A 19,955-nucleotide genomic window follows, 5' to 3' on the forward strand; every position below is an offset into this window, starting at 1 on the left:
GTAGTCTGGGAGGAGCGAGGTCTGTTCCTAGCAACAGTGGCTGGGATAGCAGGAAGGATATCACTAAGTTGAGTTTGACATTGGCCTGCAAGAGCCAGAGTGGGAAATGGGACCCTTCAATGGTGGGACACACAGAAGGACAGCACAGAGCATGGGGGCTGCCTCCCTGAGGGCCTTTGGCCTTTCCCAGAGCTGTCTTGGACGTAGAGGGCTTAGGAGAGAGCAGAGTTATAGAGGGGATCCCAAAAGGTATGTCTTTGGCCCACAGAGGTAGCTCCCCCTTGGTGTGGAAGTACCTGAGATGTCACCAGAGCACCAGTGGTTAGGAACAACATTTCTAAAAACAATGAATAAACCTTCACAATCGTAATGTTCATGTGAAGGACCTTTTCCCTGTGATCAGGAGAATGTGAACAGTCTTCCCAGATGCTCTGTAATCTTTCTCATCATGGTCATGAGACTTGGCATGAGATCAAAGATGCAATGTGACTCAAGTTTTCTTCCAAGTAGTGTAAAGAAGGTCCCATCAAAATTCTTCACGGATCTTGAGAGGACAATAATCAACTTTATATGGAAAAACAAAAAACCCAGGATAGCCAAAACAATCTTATACAATAAAGGAACTTCTGGAGGCATTACAATCCCTGACTTCAAACTCTATTACAGAGCTACAGTAATGAAAACAGCATGGTATTGGCATAAAAACAGAGAAGTCGACCAATGGAATCATATAGAAGACCCGGATTTTAACCCACAAACCTATGAACACCTCATTTTCGATATAGGAGCTAAAAGTATACAATGGAAGAAAGAAAGCATCTTCAACAAATGGTGCTGGCACAACTGGATGTCAACCTGTAGAAGAATGAAAATAGACCCATATCTATCACCATGCACAAAACTCAAGTCCAAATGGATCAAAGACCTCAATATCAATCTGAAAACACTGAACCTGATAGAAGAGAAAGTGGGAAGTACCCTACAACAGATGGGCACAGGAGATCGCTTCCTAAGTATAACCCCAGCAGCACAGACATTAAGGGCAACATTGAATAAATGGGACCTACTGAAACTGAGAAGCTTCTGTAAAGCAAAGGACACTGTCACTAAGACAAAAAGGCAACCTACTGACTGGGAGAAGATTTTCACCAACCCTGCAACAGACAAAGGTCTGATCTCCAAAATACATAAAGAACTCAAGAAACTAGACTTTAAAATGCTAATTAACCCAATTAAAAAATGGGGCACTGAACTGAACAGAGAATTCTTAACAGAAGAAGTTCAAATGGCCAAAAGATACTTAAGGTCATGCTCAACCTCCTTAGCGATCAGGGAAATGCAAATCAAAACAACTTTGAGATATCATCTTACACCTGTCAGAATGGCTAAAATCAAAAACACCAATGATAGCCTTTGCTGGAGGGGTTGTGGAGAAAGGGGTACCCTCATCTATTGCTGGTGGGAATGCAAACTTGTGCAACCACTTTAGAAATCAGTGTGGCAGTTTCTCAGGAAATTTGGGATCAACCTACCCCTGGACCCAGCAATACCTCTCTTGGGAATATACCCAAGAGATGCCCTATCATATGACAAAAGCATTTGTTCAACTATGTTCATAGCAGCATCATTTATAATAAGCCAGAACCTGGAAACAACCTAGATGTCCTTCAATGGAAAAATGGACGAAGAAAGTGTGGAATATATACACATTAGAGTACTACTCTGCCATAAAAAACAATGCCTTCTCGAATTTTCCATGTAAATGGATGGAAATAGAAAACACTATCCTGAGTGAGAACCTTCATCTGGCGATAGATGGAGATAGAGACAGAGACCCACACTGGAGCACTGGACTGAGCTCCCAAGGTCCCAATGAAGAGCAGAAGGAGGGAGAACATGAGCAAGGATGTCAGGACCACGAGGGGTGCACCCACCCACTGAGACAGTGGGGCTGATCTATTGGGAGCTCACCAAGGCCAGTTGGACTGTGACTGAAAAAGCATGGGATAAAACCAGACTCTCTGAACGTGGCGAACAATGAGGGCTGATGAGAAGCCAAGGACAGTGGCACGGGTTTTTGATCCCACTTCATGTTCTGGCTTTGTGGGAGCCTAGCCAGTTTGGATGTTCACCTTCCTAGGCATGGACAGAGTGGGGAGGACCTTGGACTTTCCACAGGGCAGGGAACCCTGACTGCTCTTTGGACTGGAGAGGGAGGGGGGAGAGGAGTGGGGGAGGGGGGGGGGGGGGGAAATGGGAGGCTGGGAGGAGGCGGAAACTTTTTTTTCCTTTTCTCAATAAAAAAAAAAAAAACTTAATAGAATTAAAAAAAAAAAGAAACCAGCCAAATCCTGAGTTACTCAGGCTCACTTGACATTAGACCTTTAAAAAAGTTGTTCTTTTAAAATATATTTTTAATGTGTGTGTGGTGGGATGGTATATGTTCATGAGTCCAGATGCTGTGGAGTTCAGAAATCATGCCAGCTCCCCAGAGACAGAGCTACAGGTGGTTCCAGGTCACCACATTAGTCCTAGGAACTGAACTTGATCCTCTGGAAGAGCAGCAAGTACTTTTACTCCATGAGCCGTCTCTGCAGCCCTCTAGGCTTTCCTCCTCCCTATCTCCCTCCCTCCCTCTCTCCCTTCCTCTCTCCCTTCCTTTCTTCCTTTCTTGTTCCTCTCTCCCTCTCTCCCTTCCTTCCTTCCCAATAAGCTACTTCACTTTTAATATTGTGTGTAGACCAAGTGTTCTATAAGGTCTTTTCCAAGTTTTGTCTTTGTCTGAGTGTTTTATTGCTATAAAGAAACATCATGACCAAGGTAACTTATAAAAGAAAACATTTAATTGGGGGTCCACTTAGAGCATAGAATCTTGCCCTCATGTCTGGGTAAGGCTGTGCTGGCAGCCACCATCTGAAAATGAGAAGCAAGTCAGTGAAGGGCTGGTTAGAGTCGTGCAGTCTCCACTGCACTTGTGTTTGCTCTGACTCGGTGGTTCCTTTGGAATTTTATCCATGAACTCGGGAGGGGGTTATAAGAAAAGGCTGAGCATCCAGAAGCAAAGTCAGCTTAGTCTTAGGTACTCATCACCAGCACTCAGCTGCTCTGCGGATGGGACTCATGAGACCTGTTTCTGTCTTCAGTTGTTTGGTAAGCATAGTGGATATAAAGATGGTTTCTTCCATCATCACTGTTGGGCTCAGGTCAGGTTGGGGACAAGACTGGGGGTGCCCCATAGGCCACAAGTTCCACAAGGTCTCCATTCCTTTAGCAGGGACAGAAACCAGGAAGAATTCTTACCTTTATTTATAACATGGAACTTCCTGATTCTGTGGCTTTTTTTTTCTCCTTTGAGTGTACAACAAAATATTTGGCAATAACGACAGTGTAGAGACCCAGAACTCACTGGCTCTGTGTCAGTGGGCTTCTCATAGCTTCTCCATGTTTTACAGCGGAATCAGAACCAGAAAGAAGGTTGCAATGAGAGTCAAGGCCATGTACATACCCCACCTAGTTCTCCACCCTCCTCCAGTCACCACTAGCCATACCCCTGCCTTTCAACATTTGTTTCCTCCTTAAACCCTCCTGCTTGAAGGCTGGTGAGATGGCTGGTGTGGAAAACATTTACCCCAGTTCCCGGATCCACATGCTCCCTCCCACAAGTTGTCTTGGAGACCTCACACGTGTACCTGCACACAACACATGCAGAGAGACGGAGGTAGAGAGACAGAGAGAGGGAGGGAGAGGAACGGGGAAGATAAATACGGTCTTTAAAAATGAAAACAACTAGGGCTTACATTTTTATTTCAACACGATTTATCTATCTTGAAGAAAGTTCCATTTCTATGCAGAACTTGAGTTATTTCATGTTGTCCAAATCTAGTGATTCACCATAGGACAGATATGCTCTGAGGGACATTTTCCCTGTTTTGTTAAAGGAAATCAGATCTTGTTTCCTACACCACTAGATGAGGATGGGATCCTGGGGTTCATCTTCCCACCTGCTTATTTGAGCTTGACGAATCTGCAGTACGAGTGTCTGGGGACTTGGATGTTTCAAGATTTCCACCATCATGAAGGATGGGCTGGTGTTCCTTCTCTCTGGTGTTATTGGAACTGTGCGTTGTTATTTGGGAGTGCCTCAACAATGCTCCAGCTGCCGGGAGCGCTCCATCTCCTGGAAAGTCTCCGGGCCAGGAGAAGGCCAGTGCAGAGTGACACATTGTCTTGGTTTCACGAAGAGCACATTTGACGGGAAATGACTTAAGGTTACTGTATCTGCTAGTAACCCTGTGATGCCATCCCGACAGAAAGCACATGACTACTCGTAAGCCTTCACACAAGCAAAGGAAATTGGATTCTGCTCAGAAAAACCAGGCTGTAGTCATCCTGATCCAATAATGTAGCCCTGCAGGGTGACGTCATCAGCCCTGAGACACAGAGAAGGAGGGGGACAGGGAGGGTAAGCACTCCGGGAGGCAGTGCCCAGCTCTCCAGACATTCAAGCCAATGAAAAATTCATGAGGCAATGTTTTATAGCCAATGTCTAATACCACTGCTGGGTCACAAGCTGATCCAAGCCAATCAATAGAATTCATCACCATGAAGGGAACTAGCAAGGGAATGTTTATGAGAACTGGGGGTGTTTCAAGCCAAGACCAGTTTCTGGCTACTTAATATATGTCACCCTTTTAAAGGCACAGAATGTACTTTGAAAATGGACTTGGTAAGAAGAAATCTCCCCTAGATTTCAAAAGTCTCTCAAACGTTACGGAGGGGGAGGGGAAGAGGAGTGTTGTGATCATTTTAGAGAGCCAACCCGAGGACCACTCGAATAGAAACTGCTTTGTTCCAGTCTGCCGCACTGTGATTTCTTTTTACCAGTCTAGATTTTTTTTATTAAAAAAAAACTATTCATTTCCTCCAGATACAACTGGAAATACACGAGAATAAAATTATATATATAAAAACTATAGTCAGAGTTGTAGGTTATGTCATCAAGTCGCAGTTTAATGATAAAAAGCTTTTAAGGCCATAGGAACACCAGCCCAACCCTTGTGGCTTTCTCTGCCCAGGTGCTGTTTCAAGCAGAGCCTTGGTAGAAATCAGAATGGGCTCAGAAGTCTGCTAAGCACTTGAGAGTGGCAGTCAAGCCTGGTTAGGTGGGAGAAGAGCTGTGACAACAGGCCATCAGTTTGGATGTTCCAGGCATGGCTAAAGCAGGGCCCTCCTGAGGTCGTCTAAGTAGGTTCCATTAGGTGTCTTCTCTTCCATTCCCACCAAAGTTACTTTTCAGTTTTGGATCCAACCTCAGGAGATCACGAGTGGAAAGTCGTGGAAAATTCACTTGTGAGATAGGAGAGGAATGCCAGAGAGGGGCGAGGTAAGGTCCGTTCCTGATGGTGGCGTCATCACCACCATCAAGATGTGCCTTGCATTTTTGTAAGCAGGTAAGATTTTTCTGGGCTGCAAACAAGATCACTGTTTGAAAACTAGAAGACTCAGAATAATGAAAGAAAGAAAATAAGGCATTCATGAGATTAATATCCTGATAAACCACTTAACAAAGTGGCTCATTCTTCCAAGTCTAACAAGCATACATACATGTACACAGACATGCATGTGCATGCTGCATGCACACATGCACAGATACTCAGGTGCCCGTGTGAATGGTTCTGTGTCTTGCGCTTGTCATGTATCTTACTTTGACACATTCACATCTTATAGTCAGATCTACTTCACTGTCCAATGGGAACTCTGTTAAAGAGACACACTCTTGTCACAAGGTCATGTGTTTTTTAAAGCCCCAGGCCTAGTCTACCTGCACCATCTTTGTTCTTGAACACTTGTTTCTTAAGCTGAAGCCTGCTCTGTTCTTCCTTGGGAAGTTCAGGTTTGGGGGTACAAGGCTGAGCTGCAGCCCTGAAGCTGCCCGCCCTGGGGAGCTTCTGAAGTAATCTAATCTTTATATATCACCCACAGCAGGGAGATAGTACTTCTTATCCGGGAGTCATGCTAATCTAAGGACTGGCCAGGAGGATGCTGTGGTGTTTCCTCCCCACTCTGCCCTTTCTTGGTTTTCTGTTTTCTCTCCAGAGCAGGGTAGTGGTTAGGAGTTTGAGTGAGCTTGGGCAAATGGCCTCATATCTCTGTGCCTCAGTTTCTTCATCTGGGCTATGGGTCTAACAGTACTTATCCTATATTACAGGCTTCTGAAAAGATTAAATCAGGGGCTGGACATAAGGTGCTTGATGCCTGCTCTTTTTAGTCTGAGGAGTCCTTTTGGGGTGGTTATTGAGAAGGATGAGATCCCCTCATGACATTACAGGACATTCTCCTCAGTTCACTGTCTCCTTCAATTCTCTGCTGACTTTCAGAGCAATCTAATGCTGTCTAGGCCCATCCTCATTGCCTCCCATACCCTGCAGGGGCCTTTGGTCATTTGGACTTCCCCAAAGTCCCTCTTGATGGGCATCTTGGAATGGAGGAGTCCTGGGCAGTGGTCTGAAGAGGAGGAAACCCTTCTCAATGACTTAGCATCCCGACACCAGATCTGACAGTTCTCAGAAGGTGGTCCTAAGAGGGACACACCAAGAGTAGCCTCAGCAACCTTCACACCAGGACCTCATCTTCGGGTGCGTGTGTATGGGGTGTCTCTTTCTGACAGGAAGGTGGTAATGTTCTGGATTTGATGTAGGCTCACAGGGGAGGACAGTTCTTACCTGGATGTGTCTGCCCTACCACACTGTAGACTAGCTGTTGTCAGTGTGGCCCCAGAAGTTGGTGTTGCAATGAGCCTTGCAGAGGTTTTAGTTGCCCTCAGGGAGAAAGGATAGGAGTCGAAAGGTCGGAAGTATATTTTTCTGAAACTGGCTGAATTCCTGCCTTGAACTTTTGTTGTTGTTGTTTTAGGTAGGGTTTCTCTGTGTAGCCTTGTCTGTCCTGGAACTCACTCAGTAGACCAGGCTGGCCTTGAACTCAGAGATCCACGTGCCTTTGCCTCCCGAGTGCTGGGATGAAAGGTGTGTGTCACCACACCATGCCTGCCTGACTGCCCCAACTTCTCATACTAATTATTTACTTGACCTGGCTTCAGGTCTCTGAACCAAAGAATAGTAGAGTAAAAACCTTTTAAAATTTCTTTCTTATTTTCTTTGAGATAAGATCTGCTGTGTAGCCCAGGCCAGCCTCAAATTTATCACAATCCTCAATCTCTCGAGTGCTGGGATTGCAGGTGTGATCCACCATACCTGGCTGAAAATTTGAAACATCTCAAAGAACGGTTATAAGATAAATGAAGCTTTGTAGTGCCTGGGCCCCTTGCTTCACCATTGTCTGTTTTTGAAGCCTGGAGCCCTGCCGGGGGGCCTGCTAGTGACAGCACAGTGGCCCAGCATGGAGCCTGGCATCGCTGTCTCATGGTTGGTGAGTATCTATTAGTAGGAAAAGCACATCACACTCTGGCCATCAAAACCCTTCACCAGAGGATGCTCAGTAGGATGGGGTCAGGAAAGAGACTAGCTGTCCAGACAAGGGAGCCAGGAGAAAGTGGGGCTAGCCAGGCTTTAGAATCCAGCCTAAAGGTTCAATTCTACCTCTACTGTCAGACATTTAATCTTTATCTTCCAGTCCAAAAGGAGGAAGCCATTCACCTTTCTACTTCTCTACAGCAGACAGTGTGACAAAGCTGCCCGTCTCTCAGTGGCAGAAAGAAGCCTTTCGTCAGATATTCTGTCCTAGGCTGGGAAAGTAACCTGGAGCACTACAGAGGGTCCTGAGAGCACTTAAGTTCAGCTTCCTTTTTCTCAGGGGTGGTTTGGAATCTGATTCACATTGTTGTCTTCGCAGGGAGTCTTTACAGTTCTTCTCTGGTGTTGCCCAAGATCACTGAGACTTTTCTAGTCACGTGCATCTGTATATGGTTTCTTAGTGCTATATCAACAACTGGTCTCCAAAGCTTGGTCTCTTTGGAGGATCAGGTGTACGCGACACACACGCATCTACATACATGTAGAAGGAATAGTAAAACCCAGGGACAGAAATTGGGGTTCAACTGAAAACTAGAAAAGCAAGACAGCCAAGCCACTAGAAAAGTCTTACCTCTACCAAGGCTGGGCAATCACAAACTAAGCAGACAGCATCTCTCTCCTCTCATTTTATATTCCCTCTATAGCTGGGATTAAAGGTTTGTGACTCCCTAGTACTGGGATTAAAGGTGTGAGCTACCACCACCTGGATTTGTTTCTACATTCATCTTGTGTAGCCCAGGGTAGCCTTGAACTCATAGAGATCCATCTGACTCCCAAATCCTGGGACTAAAGATCTGTGTCACAAGTGCCTAATCTGTAGTGGTTCCTTCTATGGTTCTCTCTCTGGACAGAATGAAAATTGCAGATCTGCGTTACTTTCCTGTCACTGCTAATGAGTGAGCGCATGTGGAGTTATAGATGTTAACAAATAATTATTTTACTTATCTACTTTGTTTTTATTTTTGAGGCAGGGTCTCACTATGTAGCCTTGGCTAGTCTGCAGCTCACTGTAGACCAAACTGACCTCTCGTCTCTGCCTCCCACATGCTGGTATTAGAGAGTGCGCTACCATGCCTGACTTACAGAATTTAAGAAACATTACCAAATAGTTCAAAAGGCACCAAAGAGACTAGAGTGAAAAGTAGCCTTTCCACCCATTTAAAGACCAAGGGGCTCAACTGGCTTTAAGTTTGCCTGTGGTGATGATTGTCCCTGGAAATTTGTGTCATCTTTTGAGGTTACAACATAATTTTAAAGATACAATCTCAGTTTCTCCTCAGCCAGTGGGAAAGTGGAAAGTCTTCTTCATGTTGCCTTTGCAGTCTTAGGTCTTTACTTCTAGCCAGCTCTCTCTCTCTCTCTCTCTCTCTCTCTCTCTCTCTCACACACACACACACACACACACACACACATCAGGCAGTCCCTCCACGACTCTTTTGTAAGCCTTCTGCTCATGTCTACTCCTTAGCTGGATCACCCTTCTTCTGGGCCTCCAGAGGACTCTGAGGCCTCTGACTTCCCCAGGAACCAGACTCACATGCACATACCAATACAGAGAGAAAGAGAGAGAGACAGACAGACAGAGAACTTCAGAATTAACACAAGAGCCTGTGATGTGAATGGGACTGGGAGCTCATGTGGGGAGCACCAGCTACCAAGCATGAGGACCAGAGTTCCCATCTCCAGAGCACATGGCAAGCTGGGCAGACAGCATTATCACTGTGTTTATGAAGTGTCCATAATAAAGAGGAGTAGCAGTTATGTTAATTTGAAGGATGTTTTATCTAGATCTATGCATAGATTGGTGTGTATCTATTTCTGAAGATCATATAACCAAGCCTTTTGAAGCAGTCCATGTCTAAAATAATTCCTAGGACTATGTCATGATTCCTTCCCTCTCTGCCCGCTTCTTCTTTCCTCAGGTTGTCTTCTGTCCGTGAGGATCTACATAGTTCCTTTCTTTTTATTGTTTATTGTGTTTGTTTTTGTTTTGAGATTATGTCTTGTTTTATGGCTCTGATTGGTCTGGAACTCTCTATGTAGCCCAGACTGGCCTCGGACTTGTAGCAATCTGCCTGTCTCAGGATCCTGAGTGCTCGAATTATAGATGGTCCCCATGCCCAACTCCATGTCCACTACAACATCTTGGTGGCTCTCCTTTTCCTTGTCTCTGTAGGCACCATCCACATTTACCAACCTCAACCTCAGACTCAAGTCTCTACCACAGCCTTGAGGCTGACCTTCCAGCTTCTCGTCTCATGCCCTTCTTGTTCTTCAAGTTTCAGCTGGGGCCTCTTTCTTTACAAAGCAAAACTTACAGTGTGCTTGGCTTAAATGGAAAGGTCTAAGTTTCACTGTGCTCAGCAAACAGTTCCTTCATTCTAAGATCTGGCTCCCCCTCACCTCTCAAGCCTCCTCTCCTTTCTAGATCTGCCAGTGTCCGTTAGCTGTTGCTGGTGTGTCTTCCTAGGGCTTTCCTCTTATCTCCAGGCCTTGCTGGGCTGTTCTGTAGTCATTGCAGCCTACCCTGAAGTAGCCCTACTGACTCTTCCTGCCTCAGCCTTACAGACTTGAAGGAAACAAGGCTAAGACAAAAACATATATGATGTAATTGCTAGCCTTTATTATATGTGTATAATATATTTATAAAGTAAATATTTATTATGTATATGCCTTTATTAAAACATGGGATGCAAACAATCCAGCAATTCCTCATCACAGAAGAATTGCAGTGTGGTCAGAGTTACTGCTCATGATAGAGCCGATTCCAGTGAGCCTATGGTGGGGCAAGCTTTTTGCTGAGCCAGTCAGTCATTCAATATTTCCATCTTTGGACAAAAGGCTGTGGATCAATGAGGATGCAAGTTCACTTATTGTGATGGTTAATATTGATTGTCAACTTTCCTGGATCTGGAACCAAGTGACAGACAAGTTGATAGACACACTTGTAAAGAATTTTCTTGATCATATTAATTGAAATTAGAAGACTCACCCTAAATGTGGACTGCACATTCCCACGGTAACCCAGCTCAGATACAAGGAGTTTCGAGAGAAAGCTTTCTTCCCCTCTTAAATATCACTGAGGAATTCATCTACCCTGTTTGGGAGCTGTCTGTGCTGACATCAGACCTCAGCTTCCCGAGGTCCCAATGTGGTCTAGAAACCAGCGGCTCTCCAGGAATCTTCCAGGTCTTCAGCACCAGGTTGAGTCTGCTGTGGTATGAGCCTCATGGCCTGAGCATCTGCTGAGTCTCAGCCTCTCCAGTGTGACACAGCACACAGAGTAAGCTTATCTAGCCCTTGACTGTGCATCTTACCAGTCTTGTTCCTGTAGAGAACCCTAGTACTCAGACCTATCAACATTCCACTTTCCCCATGCCACGACAAGAACAAAAACAGTGTCACAGAGGAAATGAGGTTTAACCAGTAGATGAGGTACTAGAGATGGGAGGAGAGGGAACGAGAGGGCGGGTCATTCCAAATGGGGAAACAGGTACAAAGATTGGCATATACAGCGGCCCAAGTATGGCATGTACGGTAGTACAGTGTGCACACTATATATACTATATACAATACATCTCTAGAGTGTAAGAGGGTGGGGCTCAGATGCCTTCACCACGTTGGAAATACTTTTTTCATCCTTCAGATGCTTCAGCTTCTCTGTAAAACCTCTTTAAACTATGTACCAAATAAATGGGCACTTGATTTATTCTTGGGCGTTTTTGTGAGACAATCTCATATAGCCCAGGCTATCCTGAAACTGGCTATGTAACCAAGAATCATCTTCAGCCTCTGTTCCTGCTTCTGCCCCTGGAAAGCTGGGATGAGTGTGCTGTCCTGTCTGGTTTATATGGCTCTAGGGACTGAACCAGGGTGTTGTGCTCAGACAAGCACTCTATCAGTGAGGTACACCCTCAGCCCCTCATCTGGTTTTGTATATTACCACCCAAGATTTCATGACAAATCCCACCTCCCACCAAACTATAAACTCCTTGAAGACAGGGACTGTGGTTTACATCTGTGTTTCATTTCTTCAGACACCCAGTCCCCAAACCCAGTGCTGCTATGTAGGACTCATTGAGGTAATACTGGCCTGGAATTTCTTGAAGTCCAGGTCCTGAGTACCCATGAACCTACCAGCGAGCAGTGGCTTCCTTTCCTCTGCTTGCAGTGATGTTTACTCAGGCTTAAGTGCTGCTAGCTTGCACTTCTGATTTTTGGAGAAGCGATGAGTAATAACTTTACAGGAATTTAGTAAGATTCCCATTCGAAGGCCCTAGCTCTAATAGCCCTTTGAATTTACTGTTAATTAACTTATCAACCATGGAAAGTTGTTATCTGGGAAGACTGGGACTTAACAGATGAAATAAATCTTTTTTCAGCTTTGCCAAGTGTCAGCCTATGACATCAGGCAAGCTGTCTATGTACTTGTAACTAAAGTTTTCTCCACTAAAATGGTTGTTTTAAGTGTGTGTGTGTGTGTGTGAGAGAGAGAGAGAGAGAGAGAGAGAGAGAGAGAGAGAGAGAGAGAGAGAGAGAGAGAGNNNNGAGAGAGAGAGAGAGAGAGAGAGAGAGAGAGAGAGAGAGAGAGAGAGAGAGAGAGAGAATAGGTACCAGAGTTGTCCAGAAGAGTGTGTTGGAATATCCAGAGTTGCAGTTATAGTAAGCTGACTGATATCGGTGTTGAAAACTGAACCTAAGTCCTCGGCAAGAGCAGTATGTACTCTTAACCACTGAGCCATCTCTCCATTCCTGAGTTTTTTTTTTTTTTTCCATTTTTAACACTAGAATAACAGGGGCCAGGGACATGGATCAGCAGGTAAGAGCGTGTGCTGTTCAATTTCTCAACAACCACATAAGAAGTTAGATGTGGCCTCTCAAACCTGTAACCCCCAATTGATTGGGAGCAGAGACAGGCGGCTCCTGGGGCTCAGTGGCTGCCGGCTCTGTGTTCATTGAGAAACTCTGTCTCAAGGGACTACAGCAGGAAGTGAACAGACACCCACACAGAATGCACAGCACACACACATACATATACCATGCACATATCTACAATGCAGTAAATAAGTAAAGAGCTTGTGATGCTTTTGAATTATAAGGATTAAATGTGGGATAGATATGAAATTAATTGGTAATATGTGAGCCATCAATTAAAAATCAGAATTTTTATCCTTTTACAGACTAAAGTGATCTTGTTTTATTCCTGGCATTACCTGAGAGGTAAATCTGAAAAGTTCTTTCAAGGCACTAAAGTTTGTTCATCCATCAGTACACACCTAGGAGAGCAGCTAGGCACCTGCTCAAGCAGCTCCCATGTGTCAGAATGGCCATGTCTGCATAGTTATCAGGTCATCAGGGAATTTGTTGTAAGAAGGTGGGTATCAGCACAAACACACAAGTGGACCCCAAAATGACTCCAAAAGAGAAGGGGAGGGAAAATTTCAGGGAGAAATAGTTGTGTGTAATAGCAGACACCACAGAGTTCTGACTCAGAGCCTATAGCTATATAAGGTGGTGGTGCAGCTAGGTATGAAGTAAAAGTTAAAAAGTAAAGTTTTTTCTAAATTCTTCTTTCTGTCCCATACCAGATAGCTCCTGACATGAGACAGAAAGTCTGAAATTTTCTTTTAACAACATGCTTGAATTTAGAAAAGGACAGAGCCATTGTCCAATTCCAAAGCCAGCTTTGATTTTTAAGTGAATCGTTGCTATAATTCTATTTAGTATTCAGAGATTCTTAACCTCTGAATACCTGTCCTCACAAGTGATATTCTCTTTGCTTGGTGATCCTATATGGATTATTATCTTTTCCTCCTAGGCATCTAGATGTCCAGGGTCTCTTGACTTTATTGAAAGTGAGTGTTTTCCTGCAAAGACAAGAACAGAACCCTGCCCCAACCCTTATGAGGTTCCCTTACCACCTGGTTGTCATCTCTATGGATGAGCTATCATTTCTCTTTTTCAAACCAAATATTTATTAATTTTGATGGTATCCATAACTTTTCTTCTCCTGTTGAAATAAGAGCAAAACCCCTTCCCCAGTATAACACATCTCCTGGTTTCTATTATGAGGTCAACACATCCTTGAAACACACCAGGTGATTTAATTCAAAAGCCTTTTCTGTTATCCAATGTCTGTCTGCTGCTGTTGTTCCTTTCTCATTAGCGTTAAGAAAATTCAAGGTCAATAAAGCATTATGTAGTCTATTTCTGGGGGTATTTTCTATTCATTTCTATTTGTTTAGCATATCCCTTATAGTTCAATTTGATCTTTCTATAACTGCCTGACCTGCAGGATTGTGTGGTATATCTGTAATATGCTTTATATTATAATAAGCAAAAAACTGTTTCATTTTCTTAGAGACATATGCTGGACCATTATCTGACTTTATTTGTGCAGTTATATACATGATGGCCATAACTTCTAATAAATGTGTGATTACTGAATCAGCCTTTTCTGAGCTCAAAACAGTTGCCCATTGAAAACTTGAATAAGTGTCAATGATGTGGTGCACATATTTTAATTTTCCAAATTCTGCAAAGTGGAACACATCCATCTGCCAGATTTTATTCCTTTGAGTACCCTTTGGGTTACTCCCTGACGGTAGCAGTGTTTGGTTATAGAAAGAACAATAGGACATCTCTTTATAATCTTCTTAGCTTGTTGCCATGTAATAGAAAACTCTTTCTTTAAACCTTTTATTGACATGATGTTTCTTATGGAATTCTGAGGCCTTCAACACACTTCCAATCAGTAATCAATCAATTTTTGCATTACCTTGTGCTAGAGAACCTGGCAGACCCATATGGGATCAGATGTGTGTTATGTATATGAAACAGAGCCTTTTCCTGATTATATCTTGAACCTCCATGAATAATGAAGTCAATTCTGTATCATCTGATATAAATTCAGCAGTTTCAATATGTAAGATAACTCTTTCTGCATACTGTGAATCAGTAACTATATTAAGAGGTTTTTTAAAATCCCTTAGCACCATGAGAATAGCATATAATTCTGCCTTTTGGACAGAATTATAAGGGCTTTGTTCCACCTTACTTAAATCTTCTGATTTGTAACCTGCCTTCCCTGATTTATTTGCATCAGTATAGAATGTACAGGCTCCAGTTATTGGTGTGTCCTATACAATGCAGGGAAGGATCCAAGTAGTTCTCTTTATAAGGTTAATTCTATCACTTTTGGGATAATTGCTATTAATCTCTCCTAAAAATTAGCACAAGCTCTTTTCCAAGGTTCATTGTCTTCCATTATTTTTTAATTTCATCAGCAGTAAAAGGTGCTATAATCTCTGCTGCATCTATACCTGCTAGTTGATGAAGTCTCAATTTTTCTTTTATAATTAATTCAGAGACTGTTTCCACATAAATTTTTAATTTTTACTTGGTTTATGTGGTAAAAAGATCTATCCTAAGATAATATCTTCCCTTTGCATAAAATTCTTGTAGGGGAAATTCTGGAAGGCAATATGACTAGAATACAATTAAGATTTGGATTCACCCTACCCAAATGTGCCTCCAGTAATTTTTCTTCAACAACAATCAATTCTTTTTTTACTTCAGCTATTAATTCTCTGGGACTATGTAAGTCTATGTCATCGTCTAAGGGTTTTTTTTTTAATGAATGATTAGATCAGGTGTTATCCCAACAGCTGGTTGTAGACTGGACATGTCTCCTAACAATCTTTGAAAGTCATTAGGAGTCTGCAATTGGTCTCTCCTAATTTGTGCCTTTTGTGTTCTAATTTTCTGTAAACCTATTTTTATCACTTAGGTAATGACAATCTCCTCTCTGTATTTTTTCAAGAGCAATTTGTAACCCCCATTTTGGCAAAACTTTCTTTACTTCTTCAAACATTTTTTCTTAAGTATTTATGTTTGAATCAGATAGCTAATGTCATCCACGTAATGGTAAATTATAGATTTAGGAAATTTTTTACATATTATTTCCAGTGGTTGACTTACGAAGTATTGGCATAGGGTAGGGATATTGAGCATTCCCTATGGAAGGACAGTCCACTGGCATCTCCTAGTAGGCTGAGAATTATTATAAGTAGGCATCGTAAAGGCCAATTTTTCTCTATCCTTTTCTTGTAAAGGTATAGTGAAGAAACAATCTTTTAAATCAATAACTATAAGAGGCCATCCTTTTGGTAATAGAGAAGGCAGAGGAATTGCAGATTGTAGAGGGGTCATAGCTTGAATTACCTTGTTGACAGCTCTTAGATCTGTCACAATTCTCCATTTACCAAATTTCTTTTTAACAACAAATACAGGAGAATTTCAAGGGCTGGTTGATTCTTCAATATGGTGAGCATCCAATTTCTCCTGTACCAGCTGTTCTAAAGCCTGCAGTTTGTCTTCTGTTAAAGGCACTATTTAACCCATATGGGTTAACCATTTTAAAGGTAGGGCTGTTGGTACCTCTAAAGTTTTGCTAGTTGTTTTATGTTCTTGTACAGTCTGAATGGCTGGTGACCTTTGTGTATAGTACCTTATAATATCCTTCCCAGAATTATGAGTTTCTGGGACTGCAGGAATGTTAATCCTGGTATTCCTTTGCTGCAGCAGGTCAGGACCCCATAAATTCACTGCAATATTAGACACATACAGCCTCAGCCCTCCTCTGTGTCCTTCTGGCCCTATGCATTCAGCCCATCTTGTACTTTGTTTCTCTTGAGATATGGTTCCAATTCCTAGGAACTGAACATCTGCCTTTTGAAGAGGCCAATTTGGATGCCAAGATTCTGGAGTAATGATACTCACGTCCGTACCCATGTCTATCAAACCCACAACTACAGTGCCATTTATACACACCCTTAGCTTTGGTCTTTGATCATTTATAGAAGTCTGCCAGAATGTGCATTTCCTATTTCCTGATGGAATTTTTGATTTATCCTCCATATTTATTCTGTCCTCCAGAACAGCATGGTCTTTTACAGAAGGCTCTGGATTTTTTAATTTTTCTTGTGAGACATGTCTTCCACAGTGACTGGGAATGACTGGATCATTTTTGACTTGAGGGCCTCTTGAGAGACCCCCCCAAGGAGTTTCCCAATGGTATGGGGTTGCCTTGTCTGTCTTTTATTGATCTGCATTCATTGGTCCAATGTCGACCTTTGCCACACCTTCTATATATACCTGAAGGCTGAGTCTTCCTGTTCTTGCCATTCCCAGAGCAGATATTATTCCTAGGAATTCCCTATCTACAATCCCTTCTCAGATGTCCTATTCTACAACAGTTAAAACATTTGGCATTTTGATGCCTCCTCATACCTTTGGAAATTGCTTCTCTTGCCCAAGATTCAGTATTATAGTTAAATGTCTCAATGTTCATTGTATGCAGGATCCATTCATCCATAGGTGCTGATCTAACATTTAAAGGCCCAAGTATATTTTGCATACTAAGCTGACATTTTCAAAACCCAGAGATTCAATAAGTACTCATCTAGCATCTGGGTCTGTTACTCCTATTTGTACAGCCTTAGTTAATCTTTGTAAGAAGTCACTAAAGGGTTCTCTCTGGCCCTGTTTATTTTCCTAGTTCCTGAATCCTGTCCCAAGCATTTAAGGCTGTTTTGTGGCATAGGGACAAGATTTGTTCATTGTAAAGAGCTTGAGCTTGTGGGTCAGCATAAGTGCTCTTACCAAGAATTTGATCTTGGGAAGTCTCAAGTTTTTTTGCTTTTCCCCGTTGTTCTAAAATTTTAGCATCTTCCCTGAAATAACATTTAAACATCAGTTGAGGCCCATCATTGGGGATTGCTGAAACTAACTGAAGCCAGTTAGTGGTGTAACTTTAATTCTAGAAGCCCATGTCTTTACCATCTCCCTAACAAATGCGAAATACAAGCCATAAATTACAACACCTTGTTTAATTTCTTTTAGATAATTCATTCCTATAGGTATCCATCTACCTTCTTTGGATCCTTTTGGACCTTTAGAACTTGATGCTTTGTCAGAGTAGATTACAGGGTAGGAAGTAAAACCCTGGGTAAGTTATCTCTTACCCAGCTATGTTTAATCTTGTCCTTGTACCTTTATCCCCTGCTCATCAGCTCAAATAATTTCCAAAATCATTTCAAATCTTTTTACTACTGTGTTTTATAAAACTGGAATCTCCTAGCCTGTATATATCTCAGTGATTTCATTGAGGCATTTAGCTTCTGGTTCTCATTCTGCACATGTGATTCCAAGGTCTGAAATTTTTCCTTAAAAATAACATCCCATCTTTGGATATTGTTTGGATAGCATGCAGATTGCCATCCTGGAGAGATACTCTATCTGCTATCCTAAAATTCTTGATGGCAATATTGTCTGCAATTATATTACTTTCAAGTTTATTGATTTATTAATAAAATATTTACCTGGTATGAGGTCCAGTAAATTATCTTAGGGGTAATAATCTTCATTGTTCAGCAGTTGTCGTGTTGTGGTTGCAGAGTGGCGGCAGTGGCGATATGAAAGGTCCTGAGCCGCTTTGGTTTTTCCCCTTGGTGCTGGTTAAATACTGAGAAATGTGCTTTGCCTGACAAATTAAAAGCAATTAAATCAATTCCATACGTGGAGCAAGCAGCCCAGAACTCACGGGCAAGGAGCACAAACAAGAAGCTGTGTAAGTCGCCATGAGGCAGGGAACGTGGGGTGGGGAGTGCATGAGCTTGGGAAATTTCCAAGTCGCCACAGGCAGTTAGCTCTGCTGTGGTGGGGTTTTTATATATAAAAAAAAAAAAAAANAAAAAAAACACTTAGGTAGAAGCAAACAAGCAGGCAGGGGTGGGAAACTTTCTGGGCTGTGGACTGCCTAGGCCTTTAAGCCAGTCCACCCAGTAGGTGTGGAATTCGGATCCACATGGGGCACCAGATGAAGATGGATGCTTAAAAGAAATCCCACACCACTCAGAATTGAGCATAATAGAGGGTTGTTTATTTAGGGGTATCACAAATCACGGTCCTCTGCTTAAACGGGAAACAGCAACCGAATCCCATGGCCAGAAGAGAGACCTGAAGCACACTTTACCTCGGCATATGTAGCATAAGAGGCCACACCCAAGTGGGTGGGTAACTTCAAGCCTACTAGCTGTAGGAATTCCTACAGCACGCCTCTGCCCTCCATGTGCTGGGACTCATAGTGTGTACAATCGTGACACCCCTCACATGGCTTTTTATAATACCTGTCATACATGACTGCTGCCACACAGCTCAGAAACACAGTAAGAGCTCCCGGGACACAGCATCCTGGAAACGGGCAGCTTGTAGCTCAGCTAAGACCTGCCCAGGAGTCTGACTGACAGCTTTACTCTACCTAATCCACGCTTACATTAAAGCCCCATGGGCCAGTGCTGTGGGGGTAACAGACCCCCATCCCCCTCATTGTCCACCCACCCCGCTGACACAGAATTACCTGGTAACTCTGGCTTGGCCTGGACCTGTGCTTCTACGGTGCCCCTTTTTTTGCATTTGTTTCCAGGGGCACCTTTTGGCATTTGCTCTCTGGCTGGGTCCTTACTCCCTTGTGCAATCAGGCTCTGGTGGCCAGTGCTATGATGAATGGGCTTCCTCAGGCAAGCAGGCAGTGACTGAAGCCCTGCCAGCTGTGTGGCCTCAGCTTGCACCGCACTCCCCCAGGATGAGCCTGTGTGTCACAGCACTGGGCAGCAGTTCCTGGAGGCAGCGAGCCCTTTGCTCGAGCCATGGCCTCTCAAGTGGTTATAATTTCATTTGGCTGCTAATTGGTTGGCCTGTTGCATCACACTGCCTTGACCCCTCCTTTATACTGGATTTTTTTTTTTCCAGGAATACTTGTGTGAGGATGAAGCTATCTCAGAATGACTGATGTGAATGATGAAAACAAGGCTGCTGTTTTAGCAGGGAACATCTGTCCTCTTGCTGGTCCAGAGGAGGAGGGACCAATGCGGTAGCCTGTGAGCCCAGCACCTGAACCTTGGTGGAGAGCAGGGTCAGTCTTATTTTAAAATTCACTTTAAATTAACATGTATATGTGTGTATGAAAGAGAGACAGAGAGAAAGAGAGAGAGAGAATGAACAACTTGCAAAATCCATGGTCTCTTCTTTTATTGTGTGAGTTCCAGAAATTGAACTCAGGTCACCAGGTTTGGCAGCAAGCTCTTTTACCTGCTGAGCCATCTTGCTTGTCTTCATTTAGCACATTAAAAATGTTTACTCTTATTTTATGCACATGAATGTTTACCTGCATGTATGTAATTGTAAACACCACATGTGCCTGGTGCCCAAAGAAGGCAGAGGAAGTAATAAGAGCCCTTTGAACAGGAATTAGAGACAGTTGTGCGCTGAGAACCGAGCCCAGGACCTAGGAGCTGTCTCTCCAGTTCTCATTCAACACTTTTTTAAGTGAACACATGTTGTGTGCCAGGCACTGGGTATATGACA

General features: G+C 43.1%; 1 long non-coding RNA gene across 1 annotated transcript in view; it reads left to right on the top strand.

Moving 5' to 3' along the window:
- The window catches only part of LOC126505381 (uncharacterized), a 46,552-nt gene extending 26,850 nt beyond the window's left edge, over positions 1-19,702 (top strand). Inside the window, exon 3 of the long non-coding RNA XR_007592887.1 lies at positions 19,341-19,702. This is a non-coding gene — a long non-coding RNA (uncharacterized lncRNA). The remainder of the gene's footprint in view (positions 1-19,340) is intronic.
- The last annotated feature ends 253 nt before the right edge of the window (positions 19,703-19,955 follow it).

This window comes from Alexandromys fortis, unplaced genomic scaffold (assembly GCF_014885135.2).
Source record: "Alexandromys fortis isolate MF-2015 unplaced genomic scaffold, M_Fortis_MF-2015_v1.1 scaffold_62, whole genome shotgun sequence".
NCBI classification, from domain to species: domain Eukaryota; kingdom Metazoa; phylum Chordata; class Mammalia; order Rodentia; family Cricetidae; genus Alexandromys; species Alexandromys fortis.